We start from the raw sequence: 23,623 nt of genomic DNA, 5'->3' as shown, positions 1-23,623 counted from the left end.
AGATGCGCATAGGCATACATACACTCACACAGACGCAATTGCTATGTAAATGTGCAATTATACACCCTTTACGTGAGTTCGAATACCGAGAGAGGTAAAATCGATCAAATTTTTTTTTTATTTTCTTAATTTTTTTATTTTCTATAATTATTGTAAACATATGTACAGAGTATTTCAAAGTCGGGACACCCGACTTTAGCTTTTTTACTTGTTCAATATAATTTACGTTTAAATACCTTAAAGGTGATTTTTCTTTAACATGGCTGTGCAAAATGCAACATTATTTGATATATTTAGGAATTCCAATGATGAGAAGGAATTTGAAGAAGCTGTTCTGAAAGAGCTGTATGATGCTCTGGAAAGTGCAGATCAGCAAAAAATGTTGAGAAATAAGTTTAAATTAATTTATTCTAAAATCAAACAGAAATGGATAAGCGTAGGATATAGCAAGCAGAAATTTGATTTAAAATATGAAATCTGGCTATTAACGACTACGTACTTGGATACATCAATGGACGATGTACCCTCTACATCAACTGGACGAGCCAGAGGAAGACCAACGAAATCCATTGAAGAATGCTCGGATTTTACAAGAAAAAGAAAGCTTGTCTATGTCACAGAAGCCATAGCTACGGATCACTTGTTGGAGGCGCTGTCCGTGAAATACACCAAGGATCAGGAAAAAATAAAATCGCAAATCACAAAAGCGGTTGCTGACGCAAGCCCAGTGCGACTTAAAAGGATCAGGGAAAGCATTCCTACTCCGCCAAACTTACTGCCAAAGCAGTTCAGTGCCGATGAGGCTTTGGCATTGTTTATGGATTTGGGATTGTCAAAGAAAAATATTTAATATTGCGACATTCCCTAATTCGGCATAATGTTGATGTTCTTCCTGGGTACAAACAAATAGGATCGGCTAAGAAAGAGGCAGTACCTCAGCCCACAATAATGACGGAACAGTCAGTGCAAGTAACACTTCAGGACCTTATGGATCACACAGCGAGACGTCTTATTGAAGGATTACCCAAAAATGAGACTGAGGCTTTTCCAGAAAGTCTTACACTTATCAGCAAATGGGGATGTAATGGATCTTCTGGTCAAAGTGCTTACAAGCAGACAATAGCCACGGACGATGAGACCATTACAGATGCAAACATGTTCATGGCTTCGGTTGTCCCCCTGCGATTGAAGAGTGATACTTCGGAATATTGGAAAAACCCGCGACCTTCATCTGTGACATATTGCTGCCCAATTATATTCAAATACGCCAAGGAATCCTCTGATGTAATTAAATCAACTGTAAGTGATATAAGCACTCAAATTGCAAATATAAGGCCAATGCTGCTTGAGATCAAGGAGGGAAAAGCGATTATTGTGAAATATGAATTTTTCCTTACTATGATTGATGGTAAGGTCCTCAATGAAATTACAGACACAAAATCGACATTGACATGCGCTATTTGTAAAAGACACCAGAAGGACTTCAACAATTTGGATGATTCACTAGTTGATGAGAAAACTCTTGAATATGGCATATCTCCATTGCATGCAAGAATTAGATGCATGGAGTTCATTTTAAAACTTGCATATACCATTCCACGGAAAGGAGAATCTTTTGAGGACAGCACACAAGCAAAGGAAAAACAAAACATCCGGAAAAAAATGATTCAGGATGAATTTTTCAAGGAACTTGGACTGAGAGTCGACTGCCCCAAATATGGATATGGCAACACAACTGATGGAAACTCATCTCGGATATTCTTCGATTCTGACGAAATAACAGCAAGAATCACTGGAGTGGACAATTAAATAATCAAAAGATTGGGCACCATTTTGAATGTCTTAAACTGCAAGGAAAAAATCAGCGGATCTAAATATGGTGAATACGCATCGAAGACTGCAGAGCTGTTATATCAAAAATATCCTGACAAGAAGCTAACTCCCACGGTACATAAAATTTTGGCCCATGGTCAAATTTTAATAGAATATCAGTGTCTACCAATTGGAGAAATGTCAGAGGAAGCCCAAGAGCCGAGGAACAAGGACTATAAAAAATTCAGATATTTGAACACATGCAAGACGTCACGAATAAGGCAAAACGAGGATCTCTTCAATATGTTGTCAGCCTCTTCAGATCCACTGGTTTCATCCCTTAGACTTGTGAGGTCTCAAAAAGAATTAGTTAGTAATTATTCTTCGGACATGGTGAAATTATTAGATATTCCTTCGAATGTAGACGACTATTTTAAAGAAAACAAATTAATGTAAATAATTGCAGCTGTCAGTACTTTATAATAAAAATTAATGTAATCATAAAATATTAACAAAATATTTTATTTTACTTTTTTTTATGTAAAAAAAATGTTCAATATTTTTAAATTAAAAAAAAAATTTGTAATATTTAAACAATTTTTTGTTCAATTTTTAATTTGTTAAAAACTAAAAATATAACAAACCTGAAAATAATTGTATCATTAAATGTTTTTTATACCCTGTACCCGTAGGGTAAAAAGGGTATATTAGGTTTGTGCAAAGTATGTAACATACAGAAGGAAGCATCTCCGACCCCATAAAGTATATATATTCTTGATCAGCATGACGAGAGAAATCGATCTAGACATGTCCGTCCGTCTGTCCGTCTGGATGAACGCGAGGATCTCAGAAACTATAAAAGCTAGAATAACCAAAGTTGGCATCCAGATTCTCCTAGGTCCGAGTAAGGACGAGTTTATTTATTATTTTTTATTATTTATTTTTTTTGAATTTTCCCGTCCACATTTCAAATGCTACCTAAACCAAACTTTGCACACATAATTTATATATAATTGTCTATTGTTGTTCAAAATTTTATTCAATTCGGTCAATTCTAAGAAAAGTTATTAGCAAAACAAATTTTCGCCAGTACAACCCCCCAAACTGCAGCAACAAGTTCGCTCTTCTTCTTCCTCTTTTTGCTGCTGCTATGGGCGCATATAACTCAGTGACGCAAGTTTACCTGGGTACAGGGTATTACACTGTCGGGCTTGCTCGACTGTAGCGTTCTCTCTTGTTATTAGTTTGATTAGGCAAATATTGCACTGGCAACAAAATCCAAAATCCTTTGAGCACACATTGCGCAGCTCCTAGAAATCACAGCACAATGCGCTATGACTTGTTTCAAAGCTTAAGAATTTTTCTTTCAAACAACATTTGAATGACGAAAATTGCTTCAGCCGCTCAGAAGATATGATTTTTGCAACGAAAAAAGTCCGAAGGCCCCACTGTGCGTTGTCGGCTGCTGTTAAATATTATTGGCTAGTTGAATTTCAGCATAGAGTTTCACCGCATATACAAGGCATGTTTTGGTTGAAAGATGCTCCTATCGTCGATTTAACTGACGATACGTCTTTTCCTCCAGTAATCAATTTCATTGATGACTTTATAAGCACAAATGTGTCATGTACTGAAGTATCTCAGTACATTGAATACCAGAAGCATGACCATTCTAACTCATGCAAACGAGAAATAAGGGGGAAACAAATCTGTCGCTTCGGTATTCCATATCCTCCTATGCCTCAAACGGAAATATTATTACCATTGCCAGAAGACGCTCAAGATATTTCTATTTAAAATTTTTCGTTTGATCGTGATAGTATTGAGCGCTTAAATATATTTGACAATTTCCTATCTCACGATCAAATCAATCTAAGCTATGAGGTATGCCATTAGGTCTAGTTTAAAGAAACCCCAAATATTCCTGAAAATAATTTTTGAAGCATTTAAGGTGAATGATTACAACAAACACCTTCTTTCTACCCAAGGAGCCAATATGGATATTCAATTCATATTGGACCCATACGCTTGCTCTAGCTATGTTATTAATTACATAAACAAATCGCAAAGGGGTATTACCAAATTAATGCGTGATGCTGTTGCAGAAATTAATAGGGGCAATTTAAACATTAAGCAAAAGCTACAGCATATAGGTCACAAATTTATTTATTTGTTATTATTTGGATTGCTTGACCATTATGTTCAGCGTCCAATTTCTCTCGAGGTCTTGTGCTTGACAGATTTTGCTGCCAATTATAGGTTTAGTAAAAGCCGAAATGCGTCTCGTGGTAATAATGACAACGAAGAAGAAGAAGAAGATGGTGACATGTTAGGTAACACCGTATTTTCTCTTCGCGATGGTAGTGGTTTTATTAGGGAAAAGAAAAATCCATCCATAATAAGGTATAGGAGATTTAATATAAATAATGATAGGCAGGGAAGTTGAAGCGTTTTATAGTAGTCACAGGGAACAAATTAACACGAACCTTAGGAAATATAATGTTATCGATGATAACGAATTAGAGTCTGCACTTAATAGGTCCTTATAAATTAAATCAGATACAAATTAGGAGAATTTAGATAATCAGGTCGTATTAGATGAGGAATTTAGCTTTTCCCGAAATCAGCTCTTAAATAAACGTTTTGAATATAAATGCAAATGAAGAAGTCCCAGATGCGTCCGATCGTGTTTTAAGGGTAATAAAACTCCCAACAGTTATATCCTCCCAAAAATATTGCAAATTTAACACATGTTTTGCTTAACGCAAAATCAACAAGTAAAAAAGCTAAAATACTGAAATACTCTGTACATATGTTTACAATAATTATCATTGTTCATTTTTGGTGTATTTTAAGGGCGAATTTTAATTCCAGACAACAACAGATACTCTTTTGTGATAACGCCAGAACAAATTGACCTTCTTCTACTGTTTTTGTTAAACGCTGAGTATGTTGTGCACCGATGCAATTGAATCTGCAATTGCTTGTTGCAGATTGGCAGCTACTACGTTTTGCGAATTGACTGATTGATTGTATCTTCTCTAGCATATGAAGTTGGCACATTAGTTGTAACGGAAAAATAGGAAATTTGTTCGTGTGTTGCAGGTGACGCGCAAGACGTAGCTTATGGCCACCAGTCTTGTTTCAAGCGTTACCTACAAAGACCTAGTGTTTTTGTAATGCTAAATAGTAACTGGTTGTATCCGCGTACCATATTGGATGCGATTCGTCTACCAATGTTACTAAACTAACACCATTAACACAAATTAAGAAAAACAAAAGATAAAACAAGTGACATTTGTAATTGCACTAACGCCGAACTTACAAGTAATTCCGATCATAACACCGAAGCAAAAACGCTAAGCTTGCTATGTTTCCAGAAAAATTGATGCGTTTTTATGGAAGCAAACACGGCAACTTGGCCTGTGCTGCACGGCACTAATGGGGCGACCCATTTAGCTCTTCCAGCGGCAATCAAATGCCCCTAACTGGTTTACCTACAAAGGATATCCATAGAATTTATACGTGAATTGCTATTTAAGTGCTTCTGTTTCGCGGCCTGCTGTAGCTCTTAGCCACAAAAACCCTCGTCCTGCTATACTCCACATGTTTCAAAGCAAAACTAGACTACACACACTAATGTGTATTCAGATTCCGGCACTACAACCAATCCGAAGCTCAGTAGTTTGTTCCAGCAAAATCTGCACATTATCCGATCTGTGTTTTGAATACTACTGAGACGAGCCATTAAAGTTAATTAGAAACTATTAACGTAACAATCGCCTCTGTATCAAATTTTGCACAAAGATGCGTTATATGTGTACGCTGTGCAAGTTTGTTTTATATTTTGATTTTCCCCCCACTTCCGCCCTATGAGGGATTTCCCGATTTTTCATTCGTATAATCGCCTATATTTCGGAGACTATAAGACCTAGAAACACAAAATTTCAGTCCCAGATGTCTTATGTGAATACGCAGAAAATATGTATTTTGAAATTTACCTCCCTCCCCCCTCTCCCATGCAAATCGCGATTTTCTCCCGTAATTCTTGGAAGTTCGAACTAAAATTTTGCAAATACATCCAGTTAGTAATACTTGTAATGTGTCAAGTTTCATCATGATAGACCGATTTAACAAGAAGTTATAGCCATAAATATATTTGGTGCTGCTCCAGCGCTGCCCGCGGCTGTTGTTGATGCTGGTGCTTTGGTTGACTGCGAACATGCTTACAGAGACACGAATATACGAGCATAAACATACATACACTCACATAGACGCAATTGCTATGTAAATGTGCAATTATACACCCTTTACGTGAGTTCGAATACCGAGAGAGGTAAAATCGATCCAAAAATTTTTTTAAATTCTCTTACTTTTTATACCCTGTACCCAAAGGGTGAAAGGCTATACTAGTTTTGTGCGAATGTATGTGACACACAGAAGGAGGCGTGGCAGACCCCACAAAGTGTATATATTATTGATCAGGATGAGAAGCCGAGTGGATATAGCCATGTCCGTCTGTCCGTCCGTCCGTCTGCCTGTATGAGCGCAAGGATCTCAGGAAGTACAAAAGCTAGAATAACCAAACTTGGGATCGAGGTTCCCCTAAGCCCTGGGCAGATCAAGTTTATTTTTTTATTCTGATACAGCATGTCGAGACGAATCGATCTAGCCCTGTCTGTCTGTCTGTCCGTCCGTATGAACACCTGGATCTCAGAGACTATAAGAGCTAGAGACACCACATTTTGCACAAAGATGCCTTATGTGTGTACGCTATACGAGTTTGTTTTATTTTTTGGATTCCCCCCCCCACTTCCCCCCTATGGGGGTTTTCCCGATTTTCCATTCGTATAATCGCCTATATCTCGGAGACTATAAGACCTAGGAACACCAAATTTTAGTCCAAGATGCCTTATGTGAATACGCAGAAAAATTGTATTTTGTAATTTCCCTCCCTCCCCCCTCTCCCTTGCAATTCGTAACTCCCGTAATTCTTGGAATTTCGAACTGAAATTTTGCTAATACCCCAGTTAGTAATTATGTGTCCGTATGCCAAGTTTCATCATGATATACCGATTTAACAAGTTATAGCCTAAATATATTTGCTGCTGCAGCGCTGTTGCGCCTGTTGTTGATGCTGTTGCTTTGGTTGACTGCGAACATGCTTACACAGACGCGAATATACGAGCATATACGTACATACACTCACATAGACGCAATTGCTTTGTATACAAGTATGTGCAATTATACACCCTTTACGTGAGTTCGAATACCGAGAAAGGTAAAATCGATCAACAATTTTTTTTTAAATTTTTATACTCTGTACATGAAATGTACAAGAGTATATTAGGTTTGCGGGAGCTGAAAAATGTAACAGGCAGAAGGAGGCGTGGCAGACCCCACAAAGTATATATATTATTGATCAGCGTGACAAGACGAGTCGATCTAGCCCTGTCTGTCTGTCCGTCTGTCCGTCCGTATGAACACCTGGATCTTAGAGACTATAAGAGATAGAGACACCAAATTTTGCACAAAGATGCCTTATGTGTGTATTCTATACGAGTTTGTTTTATTTTTTTGATTTCCCCCCCCACTTCCCCCCTATGGGGGTTTTCCCGATTTTCCATTCGTATAATCGCCTATATCTCGGAGACTATAAAACTTAGGAACACCAAATTTAAGTCCAAGATGCCTTGTGTAAATACGCAGAAAATGTATATTTTGGAATTCCCCTCCCTCCCCCCTCTACCCCGCAAATGCTAACTCCCGTAATTCTTGGAATTTCGAACTAAAATTTTGCAAATACCCCCAGGTAGTAATTATGTGTCCGTATTCACTATGATAGACCGATTTACCAAGAAGTTATAGCCATAAATATATTTGCTGCTGCAGCGCTGCCCGCGGCTGTTGTTGATGTTGCTGTTTGGTTGACTGCGAAAATGCTTACACAGACACGAATTGATGCGCATAGACATACATACACTCACACAGACGCCATTGCTATGTAAATGTGCAATTATACACCCTTTACGTGAGTTCGAATACCGAGAGAGGTAAAATCGATCCAATTTTTTTTTTTTTATTTTCTATAATTATTGTAAACGTATGTACAGAGTATTTCAAAGTCGGGACACCCGACTTTAGCTTTTTTACTTGTTTTATTTTCTATAATTATTGTAAACATATGTAAAAAGTATTTCAAAGTCGGGACACCCGACTTTAGCTTTTGTACTTGTTCTATTTTGTGGAGAGTACAGGCTATTTTACTATCGGGCTTGCTCGACTGTAGCGTTCTCTCTTGTTTTAAATTAATTAAAACATTGTTTTTTATTTCTTCCTTTTTAGTGGGAGGTACAGGAAGAAGAAGAAGAGCTCGCTCGATCTTAGCATTCTTTTCTTGTTTAAGACTCTTTTTATACTGTGTTCAATACTTGTTTTTCAAATTTTTGTATATTTAATGTAACGACGCACGGTTGCCAGCTACGCAACGCGTCGTCACGATGCCGATGAGTAGTTTTAAGTAGGTGTAAGTAGTTGTAAGTGGAAGAGTGTTTTTATACCCTGTACCCGTAGGGTAAAAAGGGTATATTAGGTTTGTGCAAAGTATGTAACATACAGAAGGAAGCATCTCCGACCCCATAAAGTATATATATTCTTGATCAGCATGACGAGAGAAATCGATCTAGACATGTCCGTCCGTCTGTCCGTCCGTCTGGATGAACGCAAGGATCTCAGAAACTATAAAAGCTGGAATAACCAAAGTTGGCATCCAGATTCTCCTAGGTCCGAGTAAGGACGAGTTTATTTTATTTTTTTTAATTTTCCCCCCCTTCCCCCGCTACAGAATTTCGTCAATAGCGTCCACATTTCAAATGCTACCTAAACCAAACTTTGCACACATAATTTATATATAATTGTCTATTGTTGTTCAATTCGGTCAATTTTAAGAAAAGTTATTAGCAAAACAAATTCTCGCCAGTACAACCCCCCAAACTGCAGCAACAAGTTCGCTCTTCTTCTTCCTCTTTTTGCTGCTGCTATGGGCGCATATAACTCAGTGACGCAAGTTTACCTGGGTACAGGGTATTACACTGTCGGGCTTGCTCGACTGTAGCGTTCTCTCTTGTTTTGGTTAGTTCTGTGCTAGAGGTAATCGAACGCACCCTCCTATTTTGTATCCAGAAATTAAAACACGTGGAATTTATTCACTTGGCGTACCGCCCTACATTAAAAAAAAACCTATTTTTGAATTTATATTTTAAAATTTAATAGAGTTTTATAATTATGCCCCGCCTTAAAAGTCAATCGGCTGCTGCTAGGTCAGAAAGACAAATAAATAGGACTAATTCTGAATATATCCAACGGGAGAGAGAATATAATATTGAAGCTCCTAGAATTCGCAGGGAAAATTTGCAGTATATGCGAATCCAATTTATAGAAACGTTGAGCAAGTTCGTAACACAAGGGAAAGACAAGGAGCTAGAATTTTAGCAAGACAGGAATCGTTTGACGTTTTAATAAATTTGATTCAGAGAGTTAGCATAGAAGCCTTAGCCAAAATAGAGTAGAAGAAAACCGACGAAATGCAATTCGCATTAGGGAAGAAAGAGCGAATGTTTTAGCATAAGATATGCAGGTCAGAATTGCCACAATCGAACATCAAATTGACAATTTCAATACGGTAGTCGAATTAGGTCCTTACAGAATTTGCCTTTGCTGTAAAGGCCTTTGGTTTCTTCACCAAATCGATAGGGCACATATTGAGGAGATAAATGAGCTTGCAAATACTGATAGGTTTAGTCAGCTTTGCATATCTATTTTTAGTCTGACAGGTATATTTATTTCTAATAACGAAAGGTTCACTTTTTGCAAAACATGCACTAGAAACATTAAACCTCGTAGGGAACCTAAGGCGGCTATCATAAATGGACTAGGTTTTCCCACATTTCCCGATCGCCTCAAAGAACTAACACCTTTGGAGGAATGATTAATATCTCCCCGCCTTCCCTTCATAGTCATAAAACCTATTGGATACGGTCGCCAAAGTGGTCTTAAAGGAGCTGTGCTTAATGTTCCAATTCCAGTTTCAAACGTGGTTACTTCTCTTCCACGACCTTTTCATGAAGCAGAGGTTGTTCAGCTCCACCTCAAACGTAGAATGGAATACAGTCATAATTTTATAGCTGAAACCATTAGACCTTCTAAAATTGCCAGTGCAATTAGGTATCTGAATAATACAGAGCTGTATTGTAAGCATAACGTGACTTTTAATGAGCAGTGGATGATTTCTTCTACATCCGATGCTGTTCCGTTTATAGGGTCTCAAGCAGACAGAGTAGTTGTTGAGGAAGGTATACAAAATACTTCCGAACAGGCAAATTCAAACATAGACATAGAGCAGAGGGGCAAGAAACATTGTTAGACACCACGCATGCACAAAATATCCCTGTGCGTATCACAATTGCTCCTGGTGAAGGCCAAAGGCCCCTTGATATGGTTGCAGACTCCGATTCATATTTGCTGGCAACAAAAAAACAACTTCGCAAAGTTTTCCAACAGTTGTTAGATCTGAACTTTAGAAGTGATAAGTTTTTCTACAATTACAAGAAGCTAGAGTTGATTCATATATGTAATAATACGTCTATTTGCTTACGTAAGCACAGCGCCCTCACGGCATTACAGCTGCTAACGCATCCAGTGAAGACCATTTAGATCAACTAATAAATCACAATGAAGGTTATAGGGTATTAAAAGGCATTCGCACATCTCCTGCTCATTGGGAATCTGAAAAAAAGAAAGTCATGGCCATGATACGCCAGTTTGGGCTCACTAAATTTTTTTGGACCGTTGCACAGTGGGGCCTTAGGCCGAAACAGCTTGCGAAAATCAAAATTTTCATGAACGCTTTGGGAGTAATGAATAAACGTGTCTAATAGTTATTTTTCAAAGATTATGAAAATCTTACTCTCAAAAAAATCGGAATTATAGTTTAGGACATATGTGCACTCAAAGTCGACCCTTTTTTAAGCTCGCAACAATTAATTCAATTTGATGCAAATACTTCATCTTTCAGGTATAATATTAGCTAAGTTATGAAACGAATCATTGATGTTTTGATTTGTATTGCTAGATGAATTAATTTTATGCATTATTTAATAAAAACTATGTCTTTCGTATTCGTAGTTATCTAGAAAACGTTATTTTTTAAACTACCTATTTTTAGGGTGTTTTTCAACTTTGATGGAAAATAAAAAAAAAGTACCCAAAAGTACCTCGCCCATATTTTCAAAATATGTTCCTTAAATATTCGTTTACCTAACGCAATAAAACTTTCATCCGCCCGGATCCGCCGGTGTGCACCAGAGCAAAAAGAGTGCCGCAACTTCGGAAAAAAATCGGCGAAAAAGGCGCTGCCGCGGGTATAAGAAGAAGAATGCATTGCGGGTAGATTCGCTGTAACGGCTATTAGGAACATTGTAGTTAGCATTATGGATACAAAAATATACCTAAGCGGTCCTATTTGATCCACATTTAATATTGTGCAACCAAAATTATGCATAACATTTATTACAGGTAGTGTAATTTACAATATCAGGTGAAGGTCTTGCAATCTTTTTGACCTTTTCATGAATTGTAATTTCTTTGCTTTAAAGCATTTGAACAGGCAAAAAGAGGTTTTAGTTTATTATCTTAGGTATGCGTTTAGAAATGGTATATATTGCCAATATTTTTGGTGCAGCGTAATAGTCGAATTTTGACTTAAAAAGCAATCAGTTGTGTCTAACTAGCAGTGAATAGTATTTTTATACTCTGTACATGAAATGTACAAGAGTATATTAGGTTTGCGGGAAGTGAAAAATGTAACAGGCAGAAGGAGGCGTGGCAGACCCCACAAAGTATATATATTCTTGATCAGCGTGACAAGACGAGTCGATCTAGCCCTGTCTGTCTGTCTGTCCGTCTGTCCGTCTGTCCGTCCGTATGAACACCTGGATCTCAGAGACTATAAGAGATAGAGACACCAAATTTTGCACAAAGATGCGTTATGTGTGTATTCTATACGAGTTTGTTTTATTTTTTTGATTTTCCCCCCCACTTCCCCCCTATGGGGGTTTTCCCGATTTTCCATTCGTATAATCGCCTATATCTCGGAGACTATAAGACCTAGGAACACCAAATTTTAGTCCCAGATGCCTTATGTGAATACGCAGAAAATGTATATTTTGGAATTCCCCTCCCTCCCCCCTCTACCCCGCAAATCGTAACTCCCGTAATTCTTGGAATTTCGAACTAAAATTTTGGAAATACCCCCAGTTGGTTATTATGTGTCCGTATGCCAAATTTCATTATGATAGACCGATTTAACAAGAAGTTATAGCCATAAATATATTTGCTGATGCAGCGCTGCTGCAGCGCTGCTCAAGCGCTGCCCGCGGCTGTTGTTGATGTTGCTGTTTGGTTGACTGCGAAAATGCTTACACAGACACGAATAGATGCGCATAGGCATACATACACTCACACAGACGCAATTGCTATGTAAATGTGCAATTATACACCCTTTACGTGAGTTCGAATACCGAGAGAGGTAAAATCGATCAAATTTTTTTTTTTATTTTCTTAATTTTTTTATTTTCTATAATTATTGTAAACATATGTACAGAGTATTTCAAAGTCGGGACACCCGACTTTAGCTTTTTTACTTGTTCAATATAATTTACGTTTAAATACCTTAAAGGTGATTTTTCTTTAACATGGCTGTGCAAAATGCAACATTATTTGATATATTTAGGAATTCCAATGATGAGAAGGAATTTGAAGAAGCTGTTCTGAAAGAGCTGTATGATGCTCTGGAAAGTGCAGATCAGCAAAAAATGTTGAGAAATAAGTTTAAATTAATTTATTCTAAAATCAAACAGAAATGGATAAGCGTAGGATATAGCAAGCAGAAATTTGATTTAAAATATGAAATCTGGCTATTAACGACTACGTACTTGGATACATCAATGGACGATGTACCCTCTACATCAACTGGACGAGCCAGAGGAAGACCAACGAAATCCATTGAAGAATGCTCGGATTTTACAAGAAAAAGAAAGCTTGTCTATGTCACAGAAGCCATAGCTACGGATCACTTGTTGGAGGCGCTGTCCGTGAAATACACCAAGGATCAGGAAAAAATAAAATCGCAAATCACAAAAGCGGTTGCTGACGCAAGCCCAGTGCGACTTAAAAGGATCAGGGAAAGCATTCCTACTCCGCCAAACTTACTGCCAAAGCAGTTCAGTGCCGATGAGGCTTTGGCATTGTTTATGGATTTGGGATTGTCAAAGAAAAATATTTAATATTGCGACATTCCCTAATTCGGCATAATGTTGATGTTCTTCCTGGGTACAAACAAATAGGATCGGCTAAGAAAGAGGCAGTACCTCAGCCCACAATAATGACGGAACAGTCAGTGCAAGTAACACTTCAGGACCTTATGGATCACACAGCGAGACGTCTTATTGAAGGATTACCCAAAAATGAGACTGAGGCTTTTCCAGAAAGTCTTACACTTATCAGCAAATGGGGATGTAATGGATCTTCTGGTCAAAGTGCTTACAAGCAGACAATAGCCACGGACGATGAGACCATTACAGATGCAAACATGTTCATGGCTTCGGTTGTCCCCCTGCGATTGAAGAGTGATACTTCGGAATATTGGAAAAACCCGCGACCTTCATCTGTGACATATTGCCGCCCAATTATATTCAAATACGCCAAGGAATCCTCTGATGTAATTAAATCAACTGTAAGTGATATAAGCACTCAAATTGCAAATATAAGGCCAATGCTGCTTGAGATCAAGGAGGGAAAAGCGATTATTGTGAAATATGCATTTTTCCTTACTATGATTGATGGTAAGGTCCTCAATGAAATTACAGACACAAAATCGACATTGACATGCGCTATTTGTAAAAGACACCAGAAGGACTTCAACAATTTGGATGATTCACTAGTTGATGAGAAAACTCTTGAATATGGCATATCTCCATTGCATGCAAGAATTAGATGCATGGAGTTCATTTTAAAACTTGCATATACCATTCCACGGAAAGGAGAATCTTTTGAGGACAGCACACAAGCAAAGGAAAAACAAAACATCCGGAAAAAAATGATTCAGGATGAATTTTTCAAGGAACTTGGACTGAGAGTCGACTGCCCCAAATATGGATATGGCAACACAAATGATGGAAACTCATCTCGGATATTCTTCGATTCTGACGAAATAACAGCAAGAATCACTGGAGTGGACAATGAAATAATCAAAAGATTGGGCACCATTTTGAATGTCTTAAACTGCAAGGAAAAAATCAGCGGATCTAAATATGGTGAATACGCATCGAAGACTGCAGAGCTGTTATATCAAAAATATCCTGACAAGAAGCTAACTCCCACGGTACATAAAATTTTGGCCCATGGTCAAATTTTAATAGAATATCAGTGTCTACCAATTGGAGAAATGTCAGAGGCAGCCCAAGAGCCGAGGAACAAGGACTATAAAAAATTCAGATATTTGAACACATGCAAGACGTCACGAATAAGGCAAAACGAGGATCTCTTCAATATGTTGTCAGCCTCTTCAGATCCACTGGTTTCATCCCTTAGACTTGTGAGGTCTCAAAAAGAATTAGTTAGTAATTATTCTTCGGACATGGTGAAATTATTAGATATTCCTTCGAATGTAGACGACTATTTTAAAGAAAACAAATTAATGTAAATAATTGCAGCTGTCAGTACTTTATAATAAAAATTAATGTAATCATAAAATATTAACAAAATATTTTATTTTACTTTTTTTTATGTAAAAAAAATGTTCAATATTTTTAAATTAAAAAAAAAATTTGTAATATTTAAACAATTTTTTGTTCAATTTTTAATTTGTTAAAAACTAAAAATATAACAAACCTGAAAATAATTGTATCATTAAATGTTTTTTATACCCTGTACCCGTAGGGTAAAAAGGGTATATTAGGTTTGTGCAAAGTATGTAACATACAGAAGGAAGCATCTCCGACCCCATAAAGTATATATATTCTTGATCAGCATGACGAGAGAAATCGATCTAGACATGTCCGTCCGTCTGTCCGTCCGTCTGTCCGTCTGGATGAACGCGAGGATCTCAGAAACTATAAAAGCTAGAATAACCAAAGTTGGCATCCAGATTCTCCTAGGTCCGAGTAAGGACGAGTTATTTATTATTTTTTATTATTTATTTTTTTTGAATTTTCCCGTCCACATTTCAAATGCTACCTAAACCAAACTTTGCACACATAATTTATATATAATTGTCTACTGTTGTTCAAAATTTTGTTCAATTCGGTCAATTCTAAGAAACAAATTCTCGCCAGTACAACCCCCCCAAACTGCAGCAACAAGTTCGCTCTTCTTCTTCCTCTTTTTGCTGCTGCTATGGGCGCATATAACTCAGTGACGCAAGTTTACCTGGGTACAGGGTATTACACTGTCGGGCTTGCTCGACTGTAGCGTTCTCTCTTGTTATTAGTTTGATTAGGCAAATATTGCACTGGCAACAAAATCCAACTTTGAGCACACATTGCGCAGTTCCTAGAAATCACAGCACAAGGCACTATGACTTGTTTCAAAGCTTAAGAATTTTTCTTTCAAACAAAATTTGAATGACGAAAATTGCTTCAGCCGCTCAGAAGATATGATTTTTGCAACGAAAAAAGTCCGAAGGCCCCACTGTGCGTTGTCGGCTGCTGTTAAATATTATTGGCTAGTTGAATTTCAGCATAGAGTTTCACCGCATATACATGGCATGTTTTGGTTGAAAGATGCTCCTATCGTCGATTTAACTGACGATACGTCTTTTCCTCCAGTAATCAATTTCATTGATGACTTTATAAGCACAAATGTTTCATGTACTGAAGTATCATCATGTACCAATCATGACCATTCTAACTCATGCAAACGAGAAATAAGGGGGAAACAAATCTGTCGCTTCGGTATTCCATATCCTCCTATGCCTCAAACGGAAATATTATTACCATTGCCAGAAGACGCTCAAGATATTTCTATTTACAATTTTTTGTTTGATCGTGATAGTATTGAGCGCTTAAATACATTTGACAATTTCCTATCTCACGATCAAATCAATCTAAGCTATGAGGTATGCCATTAGGTCTAGTTTAAAGAAACCCCAAATATTCCTGAAAATAATTTTTGAAGCATTTAAGGTGAATGATTACAACAAACACCTTCTTTCTACCCAAGGAGCCAATATGGATATTCAATTCATATTGGACCCATACGCTTGCTCTAGCTATGTTATTAATTACATAAACAAATCGCAAAGGGGTATTACCAAATTAATGCGTGATGCTGTTGCAGAAATTAATAGGGGCAATTTAAACATTAAGCAAAAGCTACAGCATATAGGTCACAAATTTATTTATTTGTTATTATTTGGATTGCTTGACCATTATGTTCAGCGTCCAATTTCTCTCGAGGTCTTGTGCTTGACAGATTTTGCTGCCAATTATAGGTTTAGTAAAAGCCGAAATGCGTCTCGTGGTAATAATGACAACGAAGAAGAAGAAGAAGATGGTGACATGTTAGGTAACACCGTATTTTCTCTTCGCGATGGTAGTGGTTTTATTAGGGAAAAGAAAAATCCATCCATAATAAGGTATAGGAGATTTAATATAAATAATGATAGGCAGGGAAGTTGAAGCGTTTTATAGTAGTCACAGGGAACAAATTAACACGAACCTTAGGAAATATAATGTTATCGATGATAACGAATTAGAGTCTGCACTTAATAGGTCCTTATAAATTAAATCAGATACAAATTAGGAGAATTTAGATAATCAGGTCGTATTAGATGAGGAATTTAGCTTTTCCCGAAATCAGCTCTTAAATAAACGTTTTGAATATAAATGCAAATGAAGAAGTCCCAGATGCGTCCGATCGTGTTTTAAGGGTAATAAAATTCCCAACAGTTATATCCTCCCAAAAATATTGCAAATTTAACACATGTTTTGCTTAACGCAAAATCAACAAGTAAAAATGCTAAAGTCGGGTGTCCCGACTTTGAAATACTCTGTACATATGTTTACAATAATTATAGAAAATAAAAAAAATTGAGAAAAAAAAAATTTTTTGATCGATTTTACCTCTCTCGGTATTCGAACTCACGTAAAGGGTGTATAATTGCACATTTACATAGCAATTGCGTCTGTGTGAGTGTATGTATGCCTATGCGCATCTATTCGTGTCTGTGTAAACATGTTGGCAGTCAACCAAAGCACCAGCATCAACAAAAGCCGCGGGCAGCGCTTGAGCAGCGCTGCAGCAGCAAATATATTTATGGCTATAACTTCTCGTTAAATCGGTCTATCATGATGAAACTTGGCACGGGAACGGACACACAATTACTAACTGGGGATATTTACAAAATTTTAGTTCGAAATTCCAAGAATTACGGGAGTTACGATTTGCGGTGTAGAGGGGGGAGGGAGGGAAATTTCAAAATATACATTTTCTGCGTATTCTCATAAGGCATCTGGGACTAAAATTTGGTGTCCTTAGATTTATAGTCTCTTAGATATAGGCGATTATACGAATGGAAAATCAGGAAAACCCCCATAGGGGGGGAAGTGGGGGGGGGGGAATCAAAACAATAAAACAAACTTGCACAGCGTACACATTTGTGCAAAATTTGGTGTCTCTAGCTCTTATAGTCTCTGAGATCCAGGTGTTCATACGGACGGACAGACAGACAGGGCTAGATCGACTCGTCTCGTCATGCTGATCAAGAATATATATACTTTGTGGGGTCTGCCACGCCTCCTTCTGCCTGTTACATTTTTCAGCTCCCCGCGGGTTGCATATTTTGAGTTTGTAATAAAAAGACACGTGGAGAAGATTTTGGCATACCGCCCTCTTTTTATTCAGCGGACGCCTCGGCATTTTGGGGTGCCTAATATTTACTAAATTAAACGAACTCTGGCCGGCGAGCATACCCGCGGCAGAGTAAGAACCTTACAGTACATTTCATGTACATAGTATAAAAATGTAAAATTAGAGTAAGTACAATGTTTAGAAAGTAAGAAAGAGTCAAATATTGAATATTTAAGCATTGGTTTGTTTCCTTTTTTGTTCTCTCAGAGACGCTCTAAACGGGATTAATTTTAGCCTCTGATAGTGAATAGTTTCTAGCTGTATAGCAAGGAACTATTTACATTTTGGTCCTTCGAGCAAGGAAACGGCGAGGTCGGCAATAGCGGGCCCATCCGAACTAGATACCGAAAAGGTGTCAGAAGCAAAAAATGAAAATTTAAGGCGAAAAAAAGCCGAACCATTAAGGCCAAGTCTAGTAAAGACGAAAGTAAAATCGGTTGCCAAACTTCTGCTAAGTTTGGGCCGATAAATCAGAAGGAAGACCCCTGCAAACCGCTACCAGGCTTGGACCAAGAGGGTCAAAGAAGAGCGGTTCTCAAAGATCCCTTACAAGGTTTGGGCCGCCGAAGGACGTAGAAGCAAGAGGGTCAAAGAAGAGCGGTTCCCAAAGATCCCTTACAAGGTTTGGGCCGCCGAAGGACGAAGAAGCGAGAAGCCAGAGAAGACAGCAGGTTCAAGCCCATAGAAGGTTTGGACCAAAGAAGCGCAAAGCCGAAGAAGACGACAAGAGCCAAACCTCTATCAGGTTTGGCCCAAGAGTCAGAAATTCCCAGGAAGCCACTGACGAACGTCAAATTGCTTATATGGAAGAATTTGACCGAGTATTTAATAGAATTATTAAGGTCGCGAGGCCATATATAGAAGCTGCAGCGGAACCCAATGCAGGACCGCAAAAGCTTACTATAGAAGAGTATAGGGAGAGGAATAGAAAATCGAAAGTACAGCCCGAAGCCCTGAAGAAAGAAGTAAAACCAGGCAAACGGCAAAGAGTTAGGAATCAGTTGCGAGAGCTATACAAATTAGCTCAAATTTCAATAGGACAGGAACAAAAGAAGTACCTGTTAGAAGCAAAAAATTAAAAGATAAGAGGAGTAAAAAGAAAAAGGAGCAAAAAAGAACTGATATTAAGAAAAATTAAAAACATTTTAAAATTAATATGAAAAACAAGATAGAACGCTACAGTCGAGCAAGCCCGACAGTAAAATAGCCTGTACTCTCCACAAAAAAGAAAAATTAAAAAAAAAATTAAACAATTTAAAAATTTAAATATTTAAATTTTCCATGCAGGCGTTATCCGCCTATATACATACATATATAAGATGTATTAAATTTTTTAATTTAACACTAATTTGTGTCTTCAATTCCAAATATGATTGTTTTGAATGTAAAAGGTGTGTTTCTGCTTTTGTAAATCGCATGAATACACTCACAAAATAGGCTTAACGGTAAATGACTCTTAGATTTGTTCAGAATACATTTGTAGCGTTGTTAGCTAACACTAAAACGGTAAGTCGCTGTAAATATGCGATCAGCTGAGATGCTAGAGATGGGCATGTGTCGGATGCTCTATGTGCTAGAGCATCAAAACAATACAATCAATAATTCCATCGAAGTTTGAATGCAATCAACAGAAAATTTAAATAATAACATCTTATAATTTATTGAGATCAATTAGGTTTCTGCTTTACTATCGCTTACGCAGTCGTTGCCTAGCAACGGTAACTGTAAACAAGATTTTAGCGTAAGGAACACAAAAAGTCCGGATTTAAAAGAAGCCGCATGCAGAAGTATTACAGACCAACGCGTGGTAGGTAGCAAGGCTTTGAATGTACATATGGGGAAAACCACTTGACACCGTTAGGATAAAATAGTAGAATAGAATAGATAGAATAATAAATAGTAATTCCATAAATAAAACAAGTAAAAAAGCTAAAGTCGGGTGTCCCGACTTTGAAATACTCTGTACATATGTTTACAATAATTATAGAAAATAAAAAAAAATTAAAAAAAAAAAAAAAAATTTTGATCGATTTTACCTCTCTCGGTATTCGAACTCACGTAAAGGGTGTATAATTGCACATTTACATAGCAATTGCGTCTGTGTGAGTGTATGTATGCCTATGCGCATCTATTCGTGTCTGTGTAAACATGTTGGCAGTCAACCAAAGCACAACAGCCGCGGGCAGCGCTTGAGTAGCGCTGCAGCAGCAAATATATTTATGGCTATAACTTTTTAAATCGGTCTATCATGATGAAACTTGGCACGGAAACGGACACACAATTACTAACTGGGGATATTTACAAAATTTTAGTTCGAAATTCCAAGAATTACGGGAGTTACGATTTGTGGTGTAGAGGGGGGAGGGAGGGAAATTTCAAAATATACATTTTCTGCGTATGCACATAAGGAATCTGGGACTAAAATTTGGTGTTTCTAGGTCTTATAGTCTCCGAGATATAGGCTATTATACGAATGGAAAATCGGGAAAACCCCCATAGGGGGGAAGTGGGGGGAAAATCAAAAAAATAAAACAAACTCGTATAGAATACACACATAACTCATCTTTGTGCAAAATTTGGTGTCTCTATCTCTTATAGTCTCTAAGATCCAGGTGTTCATACGGACGGACGGACAGACAGACAGGGCTAGATCGACTCGTCTTGTCATGCTGATCAAGAATATACATATATGTATACTTTGTGGGGTCTGCCACGCCTCCTTCTGCCTGTTACATTTTTCAGCTCCCGCAAACCTAATATACTTCTGTACATTTCATGTACAGAGTATAACTATAATGAATTTGAAAATTAAAGCGTATGTTTGTTTCCCTAATTGTTCTCCCAGAGACGTTTTGCAACTTAAAAATAGTTTGCTACATTTGGTAGTAAATAGTTGTGAGCTGTATAGCAAGCAACTATTTACAACATATTTTCATGTTAAATATCGGTTAATTTGATTTAAATGCCAATCGACATTTTTACCAAAAACAGAACTTAAATAAAATATTTTAAAATTAATATCAATCAAACAAAAATAGTAAATAGTCGATCAACAATGTCAGTGTATGGAATTCTCATGCATGTAGTAGGTAAAGTCTGAAAACAAAATTGAAGCAGCGGGTCGCAAAACAGCAAAAGAACAAAATGCACAAATCCATAGAAACATATACAAGTTGGAAAAGATATTCACCCGATTACGGTTCGGAGGACACTGCATAAAGCTAATAACAAGTGCCGCGTTGCTAGAAGAAAATACTTATTTCAAAAGTCAACCAGAAGAAGCGCTTAGCCTATGCAAACGAATATTTGAGTAAGCCGATGGACTTTTGGAACAATGTCTTCTTTTCCGATGAGAGTAAATTCAACACTTTTCAATCTGATGGCCGCCAAACTGTTTGGAGAAAGCCTAATACGGAACTCGAAAAAAAAACCTCGCTATGTCTGTAAAGCATGGTGGTGGAGGCGACATTGTGTGGGGATGCATGGTGTGGTGGTGTTGGCGAACTTGAATTTATAGAAGGAATTATGGACAAAAAGTATTATTTAGATATCCTTAACAGAAATCTAAAAAAAAGTGCCGAAAAGTTGAACATACCAGCCACATTCACGTTTCAATACGACAATGACCCAAAGCATACGGCTTCTGTTGTGCGCATGTGGCTTGCACATCATGTAAAACATACTTTGCCGCATCCGCTCCAATCTCCAGACCTAAACCCCATCGAACATTTGTGGGAAGAATTAGATAAACGTGTAAAAAACGCGCTATATCTACAAAGGCCGAGCTGAAGGTGGCACTGGTGGAGGAGTGGCGCAATATTGGATCAGAAACCACTCAAAGTTTGGTTTCTTCGATGCCCAGGCGCTTGGAAGCAGTCATTAAAAATAAGGGCTTAGCCACAAAATATTAATTTATGTTTAAAAACGGTTCTTTATGTTAATTTTAAGTATTTTTGGTTAAGTGTGCCAATAATTTTGTTCAGACGAAAACGGCTATTTTTTAAAATTTTTAATTTTCTTAAATTACTGGAAAAATATACATGAATGAAATAAAGTAATTTTAGTGGGAAATTGATCAATGTATATGAATAAAATTTGTTTTATTTAAATCTATATATATAAAACAGCTTGTCCTGACTGACTGACTGATTGGTGATCAACGCACAGCCCAAACGGTAAAGGCTAGGAAGCTGAATTTGGACTCAAATATCCTTTCATAGTCTAGGTCCCCACTAAGAAGGGATTTTGGAAAACTCGAGCTCCAAAGGGGGGAAAACAGGCTCCAAAGTTTGTTTGAAAAATCCGCACTTTTCAACCGATCGACTTAAAACTTAGTAAAATCAATTAAAGAATACAAACAAAACTGCATACTCGGATTTTCGAAATTTGTGTTGGAGCTTGAATTATTGGGGTTTTAATATTTATTCACTATTTCAAATGAAAAGTTTGTGTTATAAATTTAGTCCGATCGATTTAAAATTTGGATAATGTAATCGACGTAACTAAATCTAAAACTTTGCATTCAAGGATTTTCAAAATATGCATTTTACAAAAGCAGGCAGAACAAACAATACAAAATATCAAACAGTTGGGGACAACTAAGTATACATACAAACAGCTGTTCGTGTAGTTGCGTGCAAACGATTGAAATAGCCAAAGCAAAAGTATGTGCACATCTATGTATGTACATACATATGTATCTACACTGGTCGGCACAATTATTTTGACGAGAAGAAAATCATACATTTTTGTCAATAACTGGTTATTGGTTTAAGATATCAAAGGAAACTTTTTTTCTCAATTCCATATTGGTATTACAAACTTAAAAATAATTCAAAGGATATATTTTTATAAGAACTTTTAAAATTATAAATCAAGGTAATTTTCATGGGTTGGCATAAGTATTTTGACAATGGATATAAACAAAAAAAACAAAGCTTAATACTAAACAAAACATAAGAAATTGATGGTAGATTAATAAAATGTATACCCGCCTTTGGCTTCGATAACTTTTTGAAGACGTCTTGTAACTGAGTCCACTAAATTTTGAAGGACCTCTAATGGTATCTCTTTCCAAAGAGAAGTGACTTCGGAAATAGTTTCTTCTTCGGTTTTATGCAAAGACGCATTTCTTTTACGTTTTACAAGAGACCACACATTCTCAATAACGTTTAAGTCCGGACTTTGTGGTGGCCAATCCAGAGTAGTAACACCAACATCGGTTAAAAATGCTCTTATCATTTTGCTTTTGTGGCATGGGGCGTTATCCTGTTGCAGGATAAATGATTCTCCAATCAGCCTGTCACCGGAAGGGAATGCGTTTTCGTTAAGGGTACTCAAATATTGTTGCTGGTTAATTGAGCCGATGATGGGAACGAAATCACCTAACCCATTGTACGCAATGCATCCCCAGAACATGACTGAGCCTCCGCCATGGCTCACTTTTTGACATACGGGGATATTTTTTTGTCTTTGAAACTGTGGGAGCCTTACAAAAATCTTTGTTTTTGATGAATTATATTCAAAGGAGCTTTCATCTGTCCATAGAACGCTTCTCCAAAACTCTTTTGGCTTATGCAGATGCTCCTTTGCAAAAGCCAATCTTTTGAGCTTGTTCACCTTTGATATGTAAGGTATGTCCTTCGCTTTGTATGTCTTAAAATCTTCTTCTTTTAGGCGTCGCCGAACAGTACGCTCACTGATTGGAGTCTTGGTCGACTTATTCCATTGATCTGCAGCAGCTTGCGGATTTAAATGAATATTTTTTTTAAATTCCCGCAATAGGACTCGATCTTCAATGGGTGTTGTTTTGCGGTTAGCACCTGAACTAGGCAAGTTTTTGACG

Source organism: Scaptodrosophila lebanonensis, unplaced genomic scaffold, assembly GCF_003285725.1.
Source record: "Scaptodrosophila lebanonensis strain 11010-0011.00,11010-0021.00 unplaced genomic scaffold, SlebRS2 tig00000136-arrow-arrow-pilon, whole genome shotgun sequence".
Lineage (NCBI taxonomy): Eukaryota > Metazoa > Arthropoda > Insecta > Diptera > Drosophilidae > Scaptodrosophila > Scaptodrosophila lebanonensis.
The sequence above is the reverse complement of the archived record's forward strand: the minus strand, read 5'-3'. Positions refer to the sequence as shown.